We start from the raw sequence: 18,567 nt of genomic DNA on the forward strand, positions 1-18,567 counted from the left end.
TTACTTCTGTACGCTTTGGTCCGTGGGTTTCTGTGGGTGTCTGTAACTTTCCTTCCTTGTTCTAATTTGTCCCTCTTCAAAGAAAAAAAAAATTGGAAGACTATCATCCAGAATTCCAAACATTAATTCTTTGCGCATATTTTGTGCTTTTCGATTCTATGAATGATAATGGACAATCTCCTTGGAATTAGGAAGGGGGGCCAATGTCAAATCATTTCATGGCAATCTCCACCTCCAAGAACTCCTCTGAAAGAACAGAAGCCTCACTTGAACTGGCTTTCATGGGAAAATCTGTGCTGTAAACCTTGCTCTCTAATTATAGCCAGGGGAACATGAGGTTTCTTTGGGATCAGATGTAGCTTTCCACTACCATAATTACACATTTTATTTCAAACACCTAACTGCAATGTTTGAAGATGTTAGCACTACTGTATTAAATATCATCCTGGAAGTTCTTGCTGCGGAGGGCCATGAGAGAATGAAGGAACAGGACAGCAATTGAAATGATGGGCTCATGCAGGTCTAATAATTTCATGGCAGGAAGTGCGATGGAAACAAATGAGCAATAAGCTTTCCATTCAGAGCTCCGAGTTCTCTTCTTGATTCTGCTGTCTAACTGATGAGGCCTTTTACTAACCAGGTAAAGCGATTAGCAACTGAAAGCACACTGCGGGGCTGGACCCTAAGTAGTATTAAGAGGGCTTCAATGGACTTAAAACAAATACATACATCTAGAGAAGAATCTTCATAATGTGGTCAAGAAGAATGCTTGCTGAGAAAAAGGAGAAACAGTGTTTATATTCCAGAGCTGGCTGACATGTGTAGTTATGGGCAAGTCTTCTCGTAAGTCCAAGGCGAGAGTTGGGACAAATAGAGTAAGTGGTTGCAGTGGGTTCTGTTCAACAATATGTAGAGGAAATAATCAGCTCAGTTCCACAGATTTAAATAATTCCTCAAATATTTGTGCTTCAACCCCTTCGTAACTGACCTTAGGAGAGAGGGAGCGCTGGGCTTGCTATCTGATGAATAGCTCTATTTTTATTATGGAATTATAGGAAGTGGAGTAAACTGAGAATGACAGAAATAGTAACAAATAATAAGAATACTTGCTATCTTGTTTGGGATCATCTGACAGGCCATCTTATGAGGTAGCCTGGAAGTTTTGGAAAAGGGTCCAGACATTCACCAAATACTACTCTAGGTACTTCACATTTTATTCTTATACAAGCCCAGTGGAATAAATATTATTTTCCCCATTTTCAATTTAAGAGAATGACTGGAGGAAAGTCAATGTACTTTTGAGAGAAGGCTGCCCTAATGAACTTCAGGGGTATAGCAGTCTTTTAATTCCATTTTTTTGGTCAGTGCTATGGAATCTCTGTGATCCATTAACAATGTACGACATGTAATATGAACGGTTTTCAAGGGATTTTCAAACAACTCTGTGAAATAGGCTCAGAGAGGGGATGCATTTTATTCAGGGCCAGGGCCAGGACCAGAATGCAGCTCCCGTCAGTCCTAAGCACTGCTTCCTGTTTCCCCCTGGGGACCTTGAGGAAGCCTGAGAGCAGCCAAACAGCTACCACCTCATTGCTAAACCCTGCACCAACTTGTGGACAATAGTCTCATTAAATGCTGAAGATCTTTGGATAGAGACTAAGAACTCTCCTATCTCTGCAAAATATCTCTACAGAAACATTTTTCTCTCTTTATCCCTTCTCCTCATTTAAATGCTAAAATATTTACAGTGATAGGTCAGATAACATCATGCTGCCTTGTGATTTTTCAGGGAAAAGATGAGAAGCACATGATAAGGTTAGGAATTTTCAATTGCCTAGCGGAATGGAAGGAACCCTTGTCTGCAGTTAAGAGATGTGGGTTCTGGTCCTGTCTCCTTCATTTATGAGCAGTGTAACTCATCACTTGTCACTTTAAACCTGCTAATACTCAGTCTCTTAGTCTATAAATGAGATTGTCTTGATAAAATCATGATGTGTAAGGACTTTTAAAAATACAGACTCACATATCAATGTGAAGGATTGCAATCAGAACATTTTGTCATATACAAACATGGTGACATACAGTATGATCACATAAAATGTGGATGATTTTCAATTCACTTTCATAACCAGAAGGTGAAGGAAAAGGTTTACATGTTCAAATTACTGTGTTAGGTAGGGTGCTGTCTTACACAGGAGCACCATGAGGATATAACTTTTAAATTATTGGTAGCAGAAGCTTCACGATTTGAACAAAGCCAGACAGGTTTCTTTCAGGGAATTCCATTTCTTGGGATATTCAGACAGGCTATGGGATCTGGTAGGTTCCAATGAGAAACAATGGGAAACTATGCTCCAGGCCAGTCTGTCTATATTGTGCTTACTTCTGGCTCATAGTCAAAATCATTTTGAAGAATTGGATACAATATTGCTAATAGCATTGAATTTGGGAGGATAAATAGGACCACATGGAATTTAGAGTCAGACAGGGCTAAGTCCAAATCTAAGTTATCACCTGCCAGCTATGAGATTCTGTCACCTAATCTTTGTGACCCAGTGTCTTCAACTATGTAATGGGCACAGCACCACATCATAGTGCTATTTTGAGGACTGGATGTTGTACATGTGTAAAGCACCTCGAAAGAGTACTTGTTGCTATGAGATAAGCACTCTGAGTGGCAGCATCTGGGTTTTATACATGCCTTGTAATACCACAGGGACTCAAATACGGCAATGATGCAAGACTGTCATCCGGACTTGAGGATTTCTTACCCATCACCAGTTGTGCTTTTGTGTTTGTAAGAGAGGTAGAGTTCCGTGTTGGCAAGACTGCTGGTTATATACAGTTACTTATTTTTCCTGAGAGTCTATACTCTCAGGCTAGAAGATGTACTTGGCACCCTTTTTTAATGTAGAAGCTCTAAGAAAACTGGTGCCAGACTACTCTGTTTTGGCACACTCTTAAACATAAATGTGAAGGATTGCAATCAGAGCAGTATGTCACATATGAACATGGTGGCATGCAGTATGATCACAAAAAATAGGGATGATTTTCAATTCACTTTAAAACAAAAAGCTGTGTGGTCTCCTGGGGATCATGATATTTGAATTCAGTCACTGAGTTACTTGCTTCAGAACAGGGATCATTTCCTATTTACCCTTCATGTATTCGAAAAACATCAAAAACTATGGTTTCGTATCACACTCCCTCATTGTAGGTGCAAAATTGAAAAAGGAAAAATTTTAATTAAAAAATTTTAAGGAATGTAATCATTACATGCGCGACTCAAAAAAGAATAATGTATATACCATATAGCTATACTTTTTTTTGTAAATACTTCCTTTCCTATAAAATAAGTTCTGTATGTAGACTATACTCTCCCAGGTACTCTATAATTCCAGATTTTCAGTTATGTATTTCATTGTTTAGAAAACAAGCTCGGTCGTCACATAATGATAATATATGGAGACATAACAGTTTATTGCCTAACCCTTATTTTTGCTCTTCCTGCACTTACCATTTTTTAATTCTTTATCCTTGAATTCAAAATAGCCTTAGGAAATGATTCATAAATGTTTTAAACCCTCCCTTAATCAGCTATGTGAAAAGTTGTATTGTTAGCGACTTTTTTTTTTTAAACCATGGATCCAATTTATTGCTATGATAGCTCAAGTCAGAATTCGTTGGAGTCACCTCTTCCATGAGCAAAGGCTGTATGTTTTAGGTAGAAAAGTTTGTTTATCCTTTGCGCATGAGTGAAGAAACAAAGCCAATTTAGCTAAAATTTTCCTTTTTTCTTTCTCTCACTTGATTTCTGGCTGGGAAATCAAAGAAAACTGTGACTGAGTTACAAGGAAGGGGATGCAGGTTTTTTTGGTTTTGTTTTGTTTTGTTTTGTTTTGTTTTTTGCTCTCCAGCATGATTTCCGAATCTACCACACACACATTTGGGGGGTATTGTTAGGAGGAAAACATGCATTTGGGGTATTCCTATTTTGTGTCTTGAAAGGGGGACTGTTTTTGCTACGGGACATAGAAAAGAAAGGTCTGATTCATGCTAGTCACATCACCTGCCACTCTGAAAGGACAGTGAGGGGCTTTAAGCATAATGAAAATGAGGAGTCAAACACCGGGTGTTTATCTCCAGTGTTCCAGACAGAAATATATCTCTGCCCAGTGTGAAGCATCTCCTTTAACAAGACTGCCCTGCCTGCACTCATCGCTCCTGCATACGCATGACGAGCACACCTCATCCGTCACGTCGGGACATGTTAAAAGGAACCTTCTTCCCCTGTTCCCTTCTACTCTGAATAAGTAATTATGAAAAACAAATCGTCACCAGGTCTCTTCTTTTCTTCAGTTTTATTGGGTTTTGTCTGCCTGTCTCCTGTGGACATAAAGAATTGTTCTGTTCATTCAGATCCAATGATTTTCTTTGGGGGGTTGTTTCAGATAAAACAGAAGGTCTGATTTTGTCAGGAATGTAGCACTGAAAGTCTCTAAGAGCAACTATGCATATGAATTTGAGGGCAAAATGTCACCCTCTAAGTGAACTGAATGGAGAAAACACAATAGAAGTCTGTTAAAATGCTGCTTTGGGCAACGAGGGGGAAAAAAGCCTGGATGTGATCATTGTTTCTGAAGGCCTTGTAAGTGCCGGCCCATGCTATGATTTGAGGGGTGCCCAGAAGCCTGCATTTGATTATTTCTTTCTGTTTAATGCACTGCTCTGGATAAAATGTCGGGGTCATATTTGAAGAGGGGAAGTGGCCTTCTAGCTCAAAAAGTCTTATAATCCTAAAATGTACACAGGCTACCTGATGTAAGGCAGAATATAATAACGTGTGTGTGTGTGTGTGTGTGTGTGTGTGTGTGTGTGTGTATGTGTGTGGTGTTATCTCATTAAGTGATTTGGAAAACAAAGTGCAGAATTGTTGGGACCAAGCTTTAAGATCATCTACATTTTGATGAATGGGATTCTGCCCAGGCAGAAAGCCAGAAAGACATAAGACAGGCCTGTATGGCATGTATGTAAAGCCAGTTTTTGAATCCTGACTTCACACATAAGCCTACTTCTTAGGCCTGGGCATCTCAAACTTCTTAAGGATTTCCCTCTTGCTGGCTTCTAAAGTCCTTCATGACTAACATTGCCCTTATGCTGTGATGTGAGACCCAACAATGTGCCTCATGTTGGGTGTCACAGAAGAAAGTACTTTGAAAGTGAAGGATCGATTTGTCTTTAATATATCTCTGTCCTTATCTGCTCTCTTGTCTCATTATCTGTGTCTCTATTTCTCTGTTGAGTGCCTCTTCCTACTTTGCTTCTCCTTGTATCTGCCTGTCTTTCTGAACCTCTCTCTGCCTTGATCTGATTCTCTACCATGTTCTTAACTGTCACCTCCATGCATATGGCTTCCAGGTCATTGTAGCCAGTCCTCAATGATCTTCTAAGCTGTAAAATGAAATTTCTAACTACTCGTTGGATATCTTCACCTGGATATTCTGCAACTCAAAATTACCATGTACCAAACTGAATTAAATTCAATGTCTAACTTCCTTTCTACTTTGCTATTTCACCAACAATGACAAAAACAAAAACCATTGCCACCATAGTGAGAAAAGCTTTATTCTTCCTCATGACTCATCCTTTCACCATCAAACATCGACTAAATCTCTACTATGTTGGAACACTGGGGTCATAAAGCTAAAAAAGATAATCCTTGTTTTCAAGAAGCAGAAAGCATGATGGGTAGGTTATCTGACTACACGGTGCTTTGATATGAGACCTCAAAAGACGTCTTAGGAGCACATAGGAGGGATATCTAATCCAGCCTGGAGATGGGGTAGTTGAGGGCTCCAGGAAGACTTTTGGGAAGAGGTAACACCTGACTTGAGTCCTGTGTGTTCTGTAGGAGTTGGCCTGGTGAGGGGATGGAGAGAGACACTAGCATTCCTTTTAGAATCAACAACATGACACAAGCTCAGACAGAGAGCCTGGCAATTCTACGGAACTATAAGTAGTGCTGGATGACTGGAGTACAAAGGGTAGGGAAGGGGCATACTCACGGTCTGGGCTCTTAGGGTCATACATGATGGCTCCCACCTCTCCTTACTCTGCATCAAGTAGAGCTGTCAAGTACAAATTTGACTTCCACCAGAAGTTCCTCTTCTCTAGTTCGCAACATCCTTACCTTATGGTGGGCCATATTAACAATCCATGTCTCACAACCTCCAGGCTTCTTCCAGTCCAATTTTATCTCCCATTACGACATATTTCTAGATCCTGCCTACTAAAAGCATGTTCTGCAGTCCTGCAGTGCTGGCATCACCTGGGACTCTCAAGCCTCTCCCTAGACCTACTGAATCTGAATCTGAGTTTTAACAAGATCTCTCCAGTGATTTAAATGCATACTAAAGTCTGAAAAACACTGCTCAAAAGCATAGCTCTACTTATATCCACCACTGCTGAAAAACAAACCTTGCTGGCTCCCTGGTGCCTACTGAATATAGCTCAAAACCCCTCATCTAATTTCTACTTCTTTCCAACCAAACAAGACACTTTTCTTTTCTAGAACATGCTCTATGCATCCTTCCTCATTCTTGCCTTGTCTTTGTTCTTACGGTCCTCGCTTAAAGCGCTCTTTCACTTCTCAAAATCCTTTTGATCCACCGGGCTGAGCTGCCATACAGCCTCCTCTTAGATTCTTCCCTGGTGTGTCTGTCTCATCTCAGAAAGTCCAAAGTATTTAGGCTATTTCTTCTTAGTCTGTTCACCTTGAAGTATAGTTTTACCACTTACATTCCTAACTGTAAACTCCCGAAGGTCCGAGACTATAGCTTATCCATATAATTGTCCCTCATTATTTTAGTTAATAGGTTCTTAATACATATTTCTAGGAAAAATAAATTATTGAAAGACAATGTTTGTCCTCAAAAGATGAAAAAGAGTAATAAGCAAATATTGCTATCAAGAGCAAATGAAATGCAAACTTATTGAGTATTCATTTTGTAATTTCCAAGAAATGACTTCTATTGGGTTGAAATTACATGTCTGAGAAATAACTTACCCCCAAATACTATGGCTAACAAAAAACATAATGGACAGAGAAACTGACTAGCTATTTGAAGTTCTGTCCAAATATCTAAGTGTTAAATTTTATAACTCTCACTTATCTTAAATATCATAAGGCATATGCCCGGCAAGAATTCTAGGTGTATGAAACACATCCTCTCCTCTCTCCCAACGAAAGAGAGGGAAAGTGAGAGCTGGCTGTATGTCTCTGATATTTTTTTTAACATATCATGTAAAATTTGTAACTAACTATGTTTCAGTCTCCCGACATGAACACGTTTACTAGAAATATTCCTTAGAGACAGTCTATATAGAGCAAGGAAGAATCACGGTGCGTGCAACAGAAACATGCAATGTTTTCAGGCTAGAATATATCACGGTCACAGAATGCTGATTCGGTAAAAGAAGGAGAGGAGTTTTGCTGGGAGAATACCAATGTAGTTTAACAATGCAGCCCAAACATGTTGTGGCATTCTAGGTGACCAGCTCTTAATGACAAGCCCTCAGGACAAGCAGCTTGCCTGCTTGCCAGAATCTCACAGATTAGAAGTAAGCAAGGGAAATTCTCGATCCATCTCTCCAAAGGGAGTTGGGAAACCAAGGAGGGCACTGCACTTATATTAAGTGAGTCTAATTATCACATTCCAATAGCCAGAGCGCAGGCAGGACAGTTCTATCCACTGATTCTCTCACCAGGAGTTGGCCGGGGGAAAAATGGGGAGGAAGCTTTGGAAATCTTCTTTTAAGTTCATAGAAGGCCAAGCTGTAGAATTTAGGCCCCATTTGAATTTTCTGCTTCTATTTTTAGATTTTGGTGTTGTTTTGCATGAGATCCCCATGAGTTCCAAACTACTAGGCATTTCTTTGGCCCAAATGATGCTTGTTTCTAGGCCTGGACTTTTCTAGGCCCCATCAAAATGTGGTTGATGATAGTTAGTCGATAGGTGGTCCAAAGCATGGTGGTTGAGTATGTGGCCTCTGGAGTCAACCTACCAGGGTTCAAGTCTTTCCTCTGCTTCTTAGTAGCCATGTCATTCTGCAAAGTTATTGGAACCATTCTGCCTGTTAGATCTTTATTTGATATTCTGGTCATTAATTTAAATTTTTAAAAATATTAATAATTAAAATATTATTAATCTTAATTACTGAGGGTTTTTTTCTTTTTTTGGTACCCACTTAAATTTCTCTCCCAAGGAGAGTGCCTCACTTGTCTCACCCTATTCCTGGCCTTGTGTCTCACTTTGTTCATCTAAAAAATGAAATTAAAAATAGTAACCACTTCACTGGATGGATTGTTGTAATGAATAAAGGAGATAAATACACTTGCAGTGTTTAAAACAACACATTGCCTAATATATGAACTCTTACCATTATTTTCTTTGACTATAGATGTGTTCTTCCTACACTAGAGAACAAGGAACATAGTGACGATGCTTCTCTAACATTAGCATGCCTAACAATCAGCTGGAGGGCTTGTTAAAACACAGATTTCTGGACACCATCCCCAGAAATCCTGATTCAGTAGGTCTGGGGCAGAGTCTGAGAATTTGTATTTCTAGCAAGTTTTCAGGAGCTTCTGTTGCTCCTAGGCTCAAACTTTATGTAGTACCTCACTGTGGGGAAAGTAACTGGAGGGCTCCCTATTAAATCTTGGACTGGTCCATCACCAGCAACACATTTGTAATTAATCACCAGCACATATACTTACTCTAAACATGGCCGCTCTCAAAAACTTCCCTCATACTCCATTGCGCAGGTTCATTTTGCTAAGTAAATCAGCTGCCAACTGTCTCCGCTGCTTTTATCTTCATATTATAGTGTTTTTTTTTCTTTAAAACCTCTAGAGCTATGCCTTATCAGTGCTTATCCCGACTTTGTAAATGAACACTTAGAAAAACATGTCAGAAGTTTCTGAGACCACCCAACAACAAAGTCTTGTCAGTACTGGTTGGTAAAGAGGTTTAGTTTCTTAGTTCAGTTCAATTCAACAAATTCTCACCACTGGCTGCTGGGTGCCAGGCATTATGGATAAAAAGATGAAACAAGTCAAGATGTTCACTTAGAGTGCACAGTCCTTTGGGGGAGAGAGACGCCTGAGCATTAAGTTATAATTCAGGATTATACATGCTAAGATAGTAACATACAGAGAGTGCTGTGAAGGAGCAGAGAGGGTCCCCTGACCTATTCTTCAGGTTTCAGGTAAGATATCCTGGAGGAATTGTTAGGTAAATTGACCCTTCTTCACTCCCAGAGGGTTACTGCCAGGTAGGTGTCTGTGAAGACTCGAGAGCTGTAACACTTTGGCTTCTTGGCGCCTTGATCCACTCTGCCAGAGACATACTGCACCCCGATCCTCCCTTCTCTGGGTGTGGTCTGTGCACAGAGAGCAGCCTCTGCTTCTCCAGGAGATCAGCCTCCTCTGTGCCCAAGCCTGGGTACAAAGAGAAGTCTGCCTAACCTAGGAGTCCAGTCGGTAGGCTGCGTCTCCCATCCTAGTCCTTCCTATTAATAATGGTGATGTTTCTCAATTCGTTTGGAACTCAGGTAGGAAAGAGGGATGCTGACTATTAGGCTCCCTTAGAAATTTCGATGGTTAGTACTCAACTGAGTCAGAAAGTGTGAATAGAGGGTAGGTAGTCAGGTTAAGTTCTCTCAAAGGAAATGGTCCTGGGAATGCTGACAGGGCTCGGAGCAATCTTTAGTTCCACCCTGCCTTCTCACTGGTTATGCCCCTTCAAGTTATGTTCCTTAAAAGCAGAGTCAGACTTTCTATTATGAGACTGCAATGCATTTCTCTGAGCCTCATATTTCTCTAAATAATACCACCCACCTCATAGGGTTGTAACTTTTCAATAAGAAAATACATGGAGAAAATCTCTCACTAACTAGAGCACCCTGGTCTAATGTTTAGTCATTACCTCCATATCATTCAGAGCGGGGCTTTGTGCATATTAGGTTGTTCAGTGAAGAATGCTGACGGACAAGAATGTGGTTGACATTCTGAGGACACGCTTGGTCTCTGCCCTGCCCTCTCCCACCCTCCTTGAACTTGTACACTGGGAAGCAGAGGCACAGTGAACTAATTCATGATCCAAACATATCTAGTCACACAGGTGGGCAAAATGATTGCTGCTAGAACAATGGCTCTTGGCTGATGGATGTTTGAGACATAACTGCAATGTGGCCTCTGTGGATTGAGTACCATCAAGTATTACAAGAGAAAACATAAAAGAAAACACAGCACAGAAACAAGCTCTCAAGATCACGGACATAACAAGCTCTTTCATTTCACCACGTAAAACCCGCAGAGAGAAAGGGTTATGCTAACTGCCCCCCACAGGTTCCTATTTCCAGCTCATCGAAGAACTGGCCCTCTGCCTGCCTGCAGACAGGAAATGCTCCCGGTTTGCTGACATGCTTTGCCTCCATAACCCAGGGCTTCCATCTGTCCACATGGTCAGACTCTCTCCCCTAACCACGTAGAGGAGCTTGTTTCCTTCTGACCATTCTGCTCTCATTTCACCCTCAACCCCCTGCATAGATTGGAGATGGCTCACACTGGCCCTTGGCCCAGGCAGCCTCCTCCCCTCCCCGCCTCACACCCCAAAGGTTCATTAAATTAGTCACTTGGACTTTCCATAGTTGAGCTGAAGGTCACTTGCTTTAACTGTCAGCCAGGAAAGCAGCATCTCTGGGGGTAGTTTCATAGCCATGTTCTCCTTGAGTGTGAGCTTTGTTCTTACCGCCTGCATGGCTGTCCCTGGATAGAGCACATGTCTGCCCTCCAACTAGAAGGCAAGAGCACCCTCCATGACACCAGGAGGAAACCAGTTTTGCAGTGACAGCCCATGCTTCAATCCCTGACAGCCTAAGGCAATTGCCTAAGCTTTCTATGTTTCATTTTTTCCAACTAGGAAAACAAGAACACTTAACTTCCTCACAAGGGTGATCTGAGGACATATCAACCAATTTTTGAAAACCACCTTTAAGAGTTTGACCAGAGGAGGTAAAGAATGGTCACTGCTCATCCAGAAGTACTAAGATTAAATAACAACAACAATAATTCTACCTACTTTATTGGGGCTGAAAAACAAATTACCAGTGAAAGCAAACCTAGGTCTCTTTATATAATGTTTCATCTCTGAGCTGGAACTTTAGTATTATGAGGCAATAAAAACAAAACACAACAGAATCCTAAACTCGATGTTCTCTTGGCTCTCTGTCTTGCTTGCAGTGGTGGGTGGACTCCGTAATTACAGTGGTTGTAAAGTCCCAGCCATGTCTCAATCAGGCAGTCAGGGCAGACTCGGCTCTGCGTTAGCAACAGCAGTCATTGGGGAGAGGGTTACAATTATTTCTCTGGCAGCGTTGTCATGATTCGGCAGAGAAAGAAAGTGCTAGAGAGCGAGACACTACAAGAGACTGATAAGCATTCTGCATTTTGTACGTCTCCCTCGAAGCTGGCATTTGGGGAATGCAGTGAAGTTTCAAAACTCCAGAAGCAAAGACACGTGAAGGAGTGGGTCAGACCACTGCTACGCTTCATTTCTGACAGGGTATGGTGCCTGGTAGACAGAAGGGCTGTCTGTCACTTGATATTTCAATGTCCAAAGTTAAGGACTTCCCCAAAACATCTTGATACAACATTAGGAAGCTTTGTCCATGAAATCCCTTAAAGTATCTAAAGCATTGTTTGTCAGCCTGTGCCCAGCCACTGGTGGACTGGTGGAGTGTGGAGGAATGGCAACTGCTACAGTAGGAGAATAATTTTCATCACAAACCTTCATGGGACTTCAGTAAAACACCATCAGCCTTCTGCTGTGCTCAATGTTAGCCCTCCCTACCACCACTGGTTAGCGACTGACAAGAAGGACGTGCTCATGCAGTATGCGTGGAAATCGTTAGAAATAACTATCTTTAAGTGACCTCCTGCTATACAAAATTTGACTCTTCCAAGTAACTGGCTATTTTACTTACCTATACCCATGATCTATTGATATATCTCTTGATCTCTGTATTAAGGTATCTATCTAATATTCATGTAGAGATTGAGAGATAGATATAAAGCTAGTATATGTATTTCACAAAAGATTTCAAAGAATCCAAAATTTTTAAAAAAGCTTAGGCACTATGTATTTGCTGTTTTTCTCACCTCTGTGAGTAATAACTTCTGTGAACTTACTGCTTGATAATTTAAGATTACATTTTACTTTTGCCCTAAAATTACCTATTTCAAATTTTAAGAGGTGGTCTCTGATTCTTGTTTCCTATTCTGTTTTAATTCAGTTTAAGGAGAATTATCTATTGTGTTTCCAGGGCTGTGGTTTTAGTATTCTAAGGAAATGTAAATCATATTTCCTGTTCTCAAGGTATTCCAAGTCCTGTGGAGAAGGCAAGGATAAACAGAAAATGTTTTTTATCTGAGAGGATATGATTACTGCTAAAATGAATCACATGGCTAAGAGGTGCTACAGAGTCCCATGTATGCCAAGATTGCATAGTTTATTTACAAAGGAAAAAGTTCTCATTCTTATAGTCTGTTGACATGTGTTGGTTTCCCCAACACAGTGGACCACCCAGGTGGGTGTCCTTCTCTAGCTTTGCTTTGTTGGTCCTGGGGTAACCAGGCCCACACACCGAGATAGGCTCTGAAAGCAAGATGCTGCCCAGGTTGACCATCTGTCTAGGTTTTCCTGTGTGGCATAGGGGAAGTCCAGAGTGATTGTGGATGCTCTCAAAGGTCAGCTCAGGAGGAGCTGTCAGGAGGGAGTCCAGAGCTGTCACGAACCTCCACTAATGCCTCTGAAAACTCTGACAATAGGTAGACAAGACTATTCCTGAAATCAGAGCAGATTTCTTTTGGCTGAGTGGAGGCTGGAATTGGCAAGGGCTAATTTTAATATGAAGTCTATTTTTTAATTTCACTAGGTTCTAGGTAGAATGGTCAGGAGTGAGATGACCATGTAGAGAATTAGTCAGGGGCACTGATCCCCAGTGACCCTCCAGGTCTTATTAAAATTCTTATTTAAAATAGATATTATTCAAATGCCTAGGTAAAGATAGGACTTAGTAAAGGGATGTGGGTAAGACATCATATACCCAGCCTTACCTTTCAGAAAAGGAAATAAGATTGGCTATGTTAGGAGAATAAAGTCTTCTTTGGGAAAAAATAGCAAACGGTGAAGGAAAAATGTGAAAACTCCAAAAGGTGCATCTTAGAGCCATCTAATGAACATGGGAGCAAAGCTCTCCTCCTTTTCCTTGCCGGCTTGTGGGCAAAGGGCTGCTGCTCTTCCTTATGATCCCTGAGTGCGAAAAATATTAATTTGTAAGGAATCCCCAGGGTTCTAGTGAAATTAATGTGACTTTCTTAATTACAAATTGTATCAGAACTGTTGTCACAGGCACTTGAGTGGAAAGAACAGCAGAGGCATGAGAAGGAGGAGAAATCCACGGTTGGTTTTGGTTCAGATTATATGGCCTCTTGAATCTCATTGCCGGGCTGTGAGATGTATGCCTAAAATGTATACCTCATCAAGTGGCTTTCCATTTACATTTCATACACTTGATGAAGGCTCTACGGCAAGAATTTCTAAACCTTTAAATCATCAGCCCTAAGTGACCTGACCAGACTAATTTGCTGTCAGTCCCTCACCCCATCTCCCATCAAACCAAATTCAATTACCAGCCAAGCCCCTAAATCAGAGTTTCTCAAACTTTAGTGAACAAGAAACAGATTTCTGGGCTCCACCCCTAGGGAGGCACCTGGTGACTTAGATTGCTAATAAATTCGCAGGTAATGGTGATGCCGACCCTGCTGGTCTCAAGAACGCTCTTTAAAAACCACTGTCCCGTCTACGGCCATGCCACTCTGAACGTGTCCGATCTTGTCTGATCTCGGAAGCTAAGCAGTCGGGCCTGGTTAGTACTTGGTTGGGAGACCACTTAGGAAGACCATGTGCTGTAGGTGTAAAAAAACCAAAACCAAAACAAACAAACAAACAAAACACTGCCCCATTGCCTCTATTCTGTACGCCTAATCCACTTTATGTAAAATGATATCGTATTCTGAATTTATTATAATTAGCTGCACGTCCTGCACTGTAGTGTTTATTCTCTTGAATCAGGAATGAGTATATATCTTATTAAGCTTTCTGTCTCTCTTGCCTACCACAGGGCCTTTTCATTATAGAAAGAGATCCATAAGCACCTGTTAAATCAGAAGGAGCCAGGCAGAAGAGACAACCGTCTCCTGTCTCCCGGGCCTCTGGAAAGCCCTGGGTGGTTATGTTTACAGACTCCCACAGAGCCATTTAAATCAGGAGGAGGTGTCCCTGACTGTCTTCTTCAATGCACCCTTCCTGTTGCCTTCTGGCTCTTCCATTCCTTGACGGTAAGGAATTCTGAGTCAAAAAGCCCTAGATCTGAACACAACTGTAAACTCCATGGTCTTTAGTAACTTGGTTAACCCAATTCTCAGCTTTCCCATTTCTGAGATATGGGACTAATAATTTCTAATTCATCATTTTTATTTTTGAGGATTAAATTAAAAAATGCATAGGATCTGTGTAGCTTTGTGCTTGTCACACAGTAGGTACTCACTCATACTGTATGTTATTTATTATAAATGCAAATTTGGGTGAGAGCACAAAGTGTAGTTTGCTCTGTACCCTCCAGGAGTGACCCTTGGTGAACATTGCCTATAAATTACTCTACAAGGTTTGACAAACAGCTGCAGGATAAGCTGGGAGACACTGCACCTTTCCCTGAATATCAGTGACCCCAATTTCTGCTAGGGGGATAAATCTTCTTCTATTTTAATATAATTTCTGAAGAGTCAGTGGAAAGTAGGAATGCCAGTGAAAGAAGCCTCTGGAAACTGCAGAGTTGAGAGTGGGGAGCGTCCCTGAGGACCGGTCTCTGAGCAGACGCCTGTGTACTGAGATTGGGAACATTTAGAACCTGAAACAGTAGAAATGTGGTGGTGAAGGCAGGAGAATTAAATCTCAGTCTCCCCCACACAAATCAATCACAGAGGAAATAGGCATTTGAGGAGAAAGTTCCTTTACAATGTATTTCTATTTGTATTTCTATTACCTCATCTCATAAATCTCGTTCCCTCTTAGTATGATTCCTTGAGCAGCTCAGCCCGGATCTTTTTCAGTCTCTTAATGGGTTCATTTTTCGACTCCGTAGGACTGACAAAGGAGTCTCGGAATCCACCAGATGGGGCCGGGAGCAGGTCAGAGGACCAACAACAGGGTCACTTCAGACTGAAAAAGGATAACGTGAAGCTGATCCTCCAAATGTCTGCAAGTTACTGGAACTTTCTACTTATATGCTGAAGGAAGAATTCAAAGCAATAAAAATATAATTACAGGGTATATGCTATATCTTATTTAAGAGTCTGCTGTTTCACGTTCAATATTCATATATCCTAAGTTTTATTCAACAAATGTGGTTCATATTCTATTCCACTGTTCACACAGAATCAACGTGTTCAGGAACTTCCCACATTTTAGCTTCCAAATTATATCTGCCAGAGTTTGCCTTCTGTCCCCCCAAACATAAGGAACTGGAAGATTTTGAGTTCGGGAAATATAATCACTGCAACCTATGCCCTTCATTTTGCAAATGAGGAAATCTAAACCTTACTACAGGTTGGTGTCAACACCAAGGGGCTGAAATCCAGTTTTTCTGACCCTCAATACATTACTCCCTTCTATTATACTATGTAGCTATCATATTCATTTAAAGTTTTTAAAAGCATTTTTTTAAATTAAAAAAGCACTTTAATCCTGACAATACATCCCAGACCCCAGCTTGCTGTCTGTTTAGAGAGAAGAAAAAGAAAGTTAAATATTATGTTCATAACCTCATGGAGGCAGTCTCTTAACTCTATTTTATCAATCTACTTTTTTTTTTTTTGCCCAATCAGCATATCAAGTTCTTTACGTGTAGAATCTCAGGTATGACTTGCTTTTGCATTCACAAGAGGTTAATTGAATCAAGTCTTAGCACCTCTACCTGGTATGAAACAAAGTATTTCATGAGGCTAATAAGATACTCAGAAGTCTTCTAGTCTAGGTGTAGTTCCAGAAATTATAATAGGTATTATAAATTAACAAAAATATAAAGACCCTACCCTCATGGAATTTCCAATTGAGCTTAAATGCCCTGAGCAAGAGGGTCGAGGCAAGACTCCTAGGCTGTCCTAGACACAAAATGCCCAAGGCCTGGCATAGTCTAATTAAATGACCATCATCCCCTATTAGCCATGAAAAACACTGCTTATATAACTATGTTATTATCACTTCCTGCCTGGATTAGTGTAATCCGTGATATATAGGCTTTCTGTGCTCCGGCATTTCCTCTGGGGAGTTTCAACTTTTGCAAAACCCCAGCTTTAGAATGCTGGCTGAAGCCACGACTTCATTACTCATGTCACTCCTATGCCAAGCAAACTCACAAGCTTCCTTTACAGTGGAGTATAGATTGTAAACGTCCTGAAGCGAGAAGGATAAGCAGCTCCAAACCTGGGGCTGCCTGGGCAGTCTAAGTACACATCCCCCTCACCCCAAGCAGGAGTCGGCAAGTGCCGGCTCTAGGCAACATATGTGTTCATCTCCTGTTCCTTGTTAAGAAAAAGCTGGATATGGTAGAAATGATTCAGATCCTCAGTGGGATTGACTAGGCTCTTTCCAACTCTTTAATTCTATTTTGCTAGAAGAGCTACTTACTTCCTGGGGGACTCTCTCGGGTGTGACACTGTCTTTATGCCTACAATGTCATCCTTTTAATCATAAACTCACTTTTTTTTTTTTCAGAAATGAAATAATACTGGAGATCAACTGGAAATATTTCAAATGAGGAAACTGAAGCTGAGAGAGATAAGGTGCTTAGACAAGGTCACAGCTAGGATTAGAATCCAGGTGCCTAACTGACTTAAAGAACTACTGTGTCCTCTCTGATAAACAGTTCATATTCCAGTGACCTGTGTCATATGGCCTTATCCTCCCTCTACATTTTCAGAGAGGATCATATTTTATCTGTAGGCTGTCCCACTTTTTGGTGCTGTTATGGAAAGGATCGTGAATGGCAAACACCATTTCTCATTGATAATATTGCTCAGGTAGTATCTCAAAGTAGATTTTCAGTGCCAGGGCAGGATAGAAGCCCATTAAAGACGTTCCAGTGTCCAAAAATACCACCGGGTTTTCACAAAGCCAAACTGCATGAAACAGATCAAAGAGCATTATATTGCCTTCTGGTTATGGGTCACTCTATCTCTGTGAATCTAGTCATAAATACACATAAATTTAGAGCTGCAAGGGATTTCAGAGATGATCTTGTCAACTCCTTCAGTTTAAAGGTGAAGAAAGTTGAGACTCAGAGAGTACTAAAGACTTGCCCCCAGGCTATAGAGCTAGTTACAAGGAAACTGGCCTGTCCTCTCCTCCCCGCCCCAACCTCATCGCATTGTCCAGTAACAAAAGGCTTATGCCACCAGATACAGCCAGTGGTTTTTCCATCCCAGTATTGTGCCAACAATATTCTCGCTATTTAGCTCTTTATGTGAAATTCTCAAGATTGCAGAAGATGCTCTTGATTTTTTTAGAGTGACACAGATTGTGACAAAGTCCCAAACTGACCTCTTCCATAGCAGGAGAGCACAAGCCAGGGTTCAATAAATCCCTGGACATAACACAGTAGAAGAAAGAAGAAAACCATCCCATCATGGTCTCAGAAGAAGTCAAATCAGAGATCTAATGCTTACCATTCATCATATAGCCTTTGAAATATGATGCTTAAGATAGGTAGTGTGGCACTTTCATAACTAAAGCAAGTGGAAAAAAATGTCAAATTCTACTTTAAGGACAATAAGCCTCTCCACAGATTGATTAGGGGAGAAAACTACCCATCTTTCTGTTTTCCTCTTCACAGAACCTGTGCAATATATTTCCCTAAATGTCTGGTGCCCAGATCTTCCAAGGGCAAGAACTTTGTAAAACATTTTTTATTATAAAAATCATACATAATTATTATAGAAAATTTGGAAAATATAGAAAATTATCAAGAAGAAAACAAAACAGATCCATATATCCACCATAAATAGATAAGTACTATTCTTTTAAATATATCTTTCTAGTATTTTGTATAGGTATGCATGTACATAGTTATTTTTCCAAACAAATTGGCCTTATATCATATTGTTTTGTAGCCTGGTTTTTTGTTTTTTGTTTTTCACAGTTTACCAAAACATTTTTTTCCAGGTAGTTATCAAACTTCAGTGAGCATCACAAGTACCTGGAAGGTTTGTTAAGAGTGCTGAGTTCCCTCCTTAAGAAAATTTTAAAAAGGGCTGAGTTTTAATTCTAGTTTCTGTTATAGCACCTCTAGGGTGAAGATCTGTAATTTGCATTTCTAATAAGCTTCCATTAAATATTTGTGTTGCTGGTCTGGGAAACATACTTTGAGAATCATGGTTATATTATA

At 40.6% G+C, this 18,567-nt stretch overlaps 1 protein-coding gene and 1 pseudogene across 2 annotated transcripts in view; one reads left to right on the top strand and one right to left on the bottom strand.

Moving 5' to 3' along the window:
* The window catches only part of MAML2 (mastermind like transcriptional coactivator 2), a 325,423-nt gene that overhangs the window by 147,795 nt on the left and 159,061 nt on the right, over nucleotides 1–18,567 (bottom strand). The window lies entirely within an intron of this gene.
* Nucleotides 13,925–14,041, top strand: LOC112476227 (annotated as a pseudogene).

Source organism: Pteropus alecto, unplaced genomic scaffold (genome assembly GCF_000325575.1).
Source record: "Pteropus alecto unplaced genomic scaffold, ASM32557v1 scaffold12, whole genome shotgun sequence".
Classification (NCBI taxonomy): domain Eukaryota; kingdom Metazoa; phylum Chordata; class Mammalia; order Chiroptera; family Pteropodidae; genus Pteropus; species Pteropus alecto.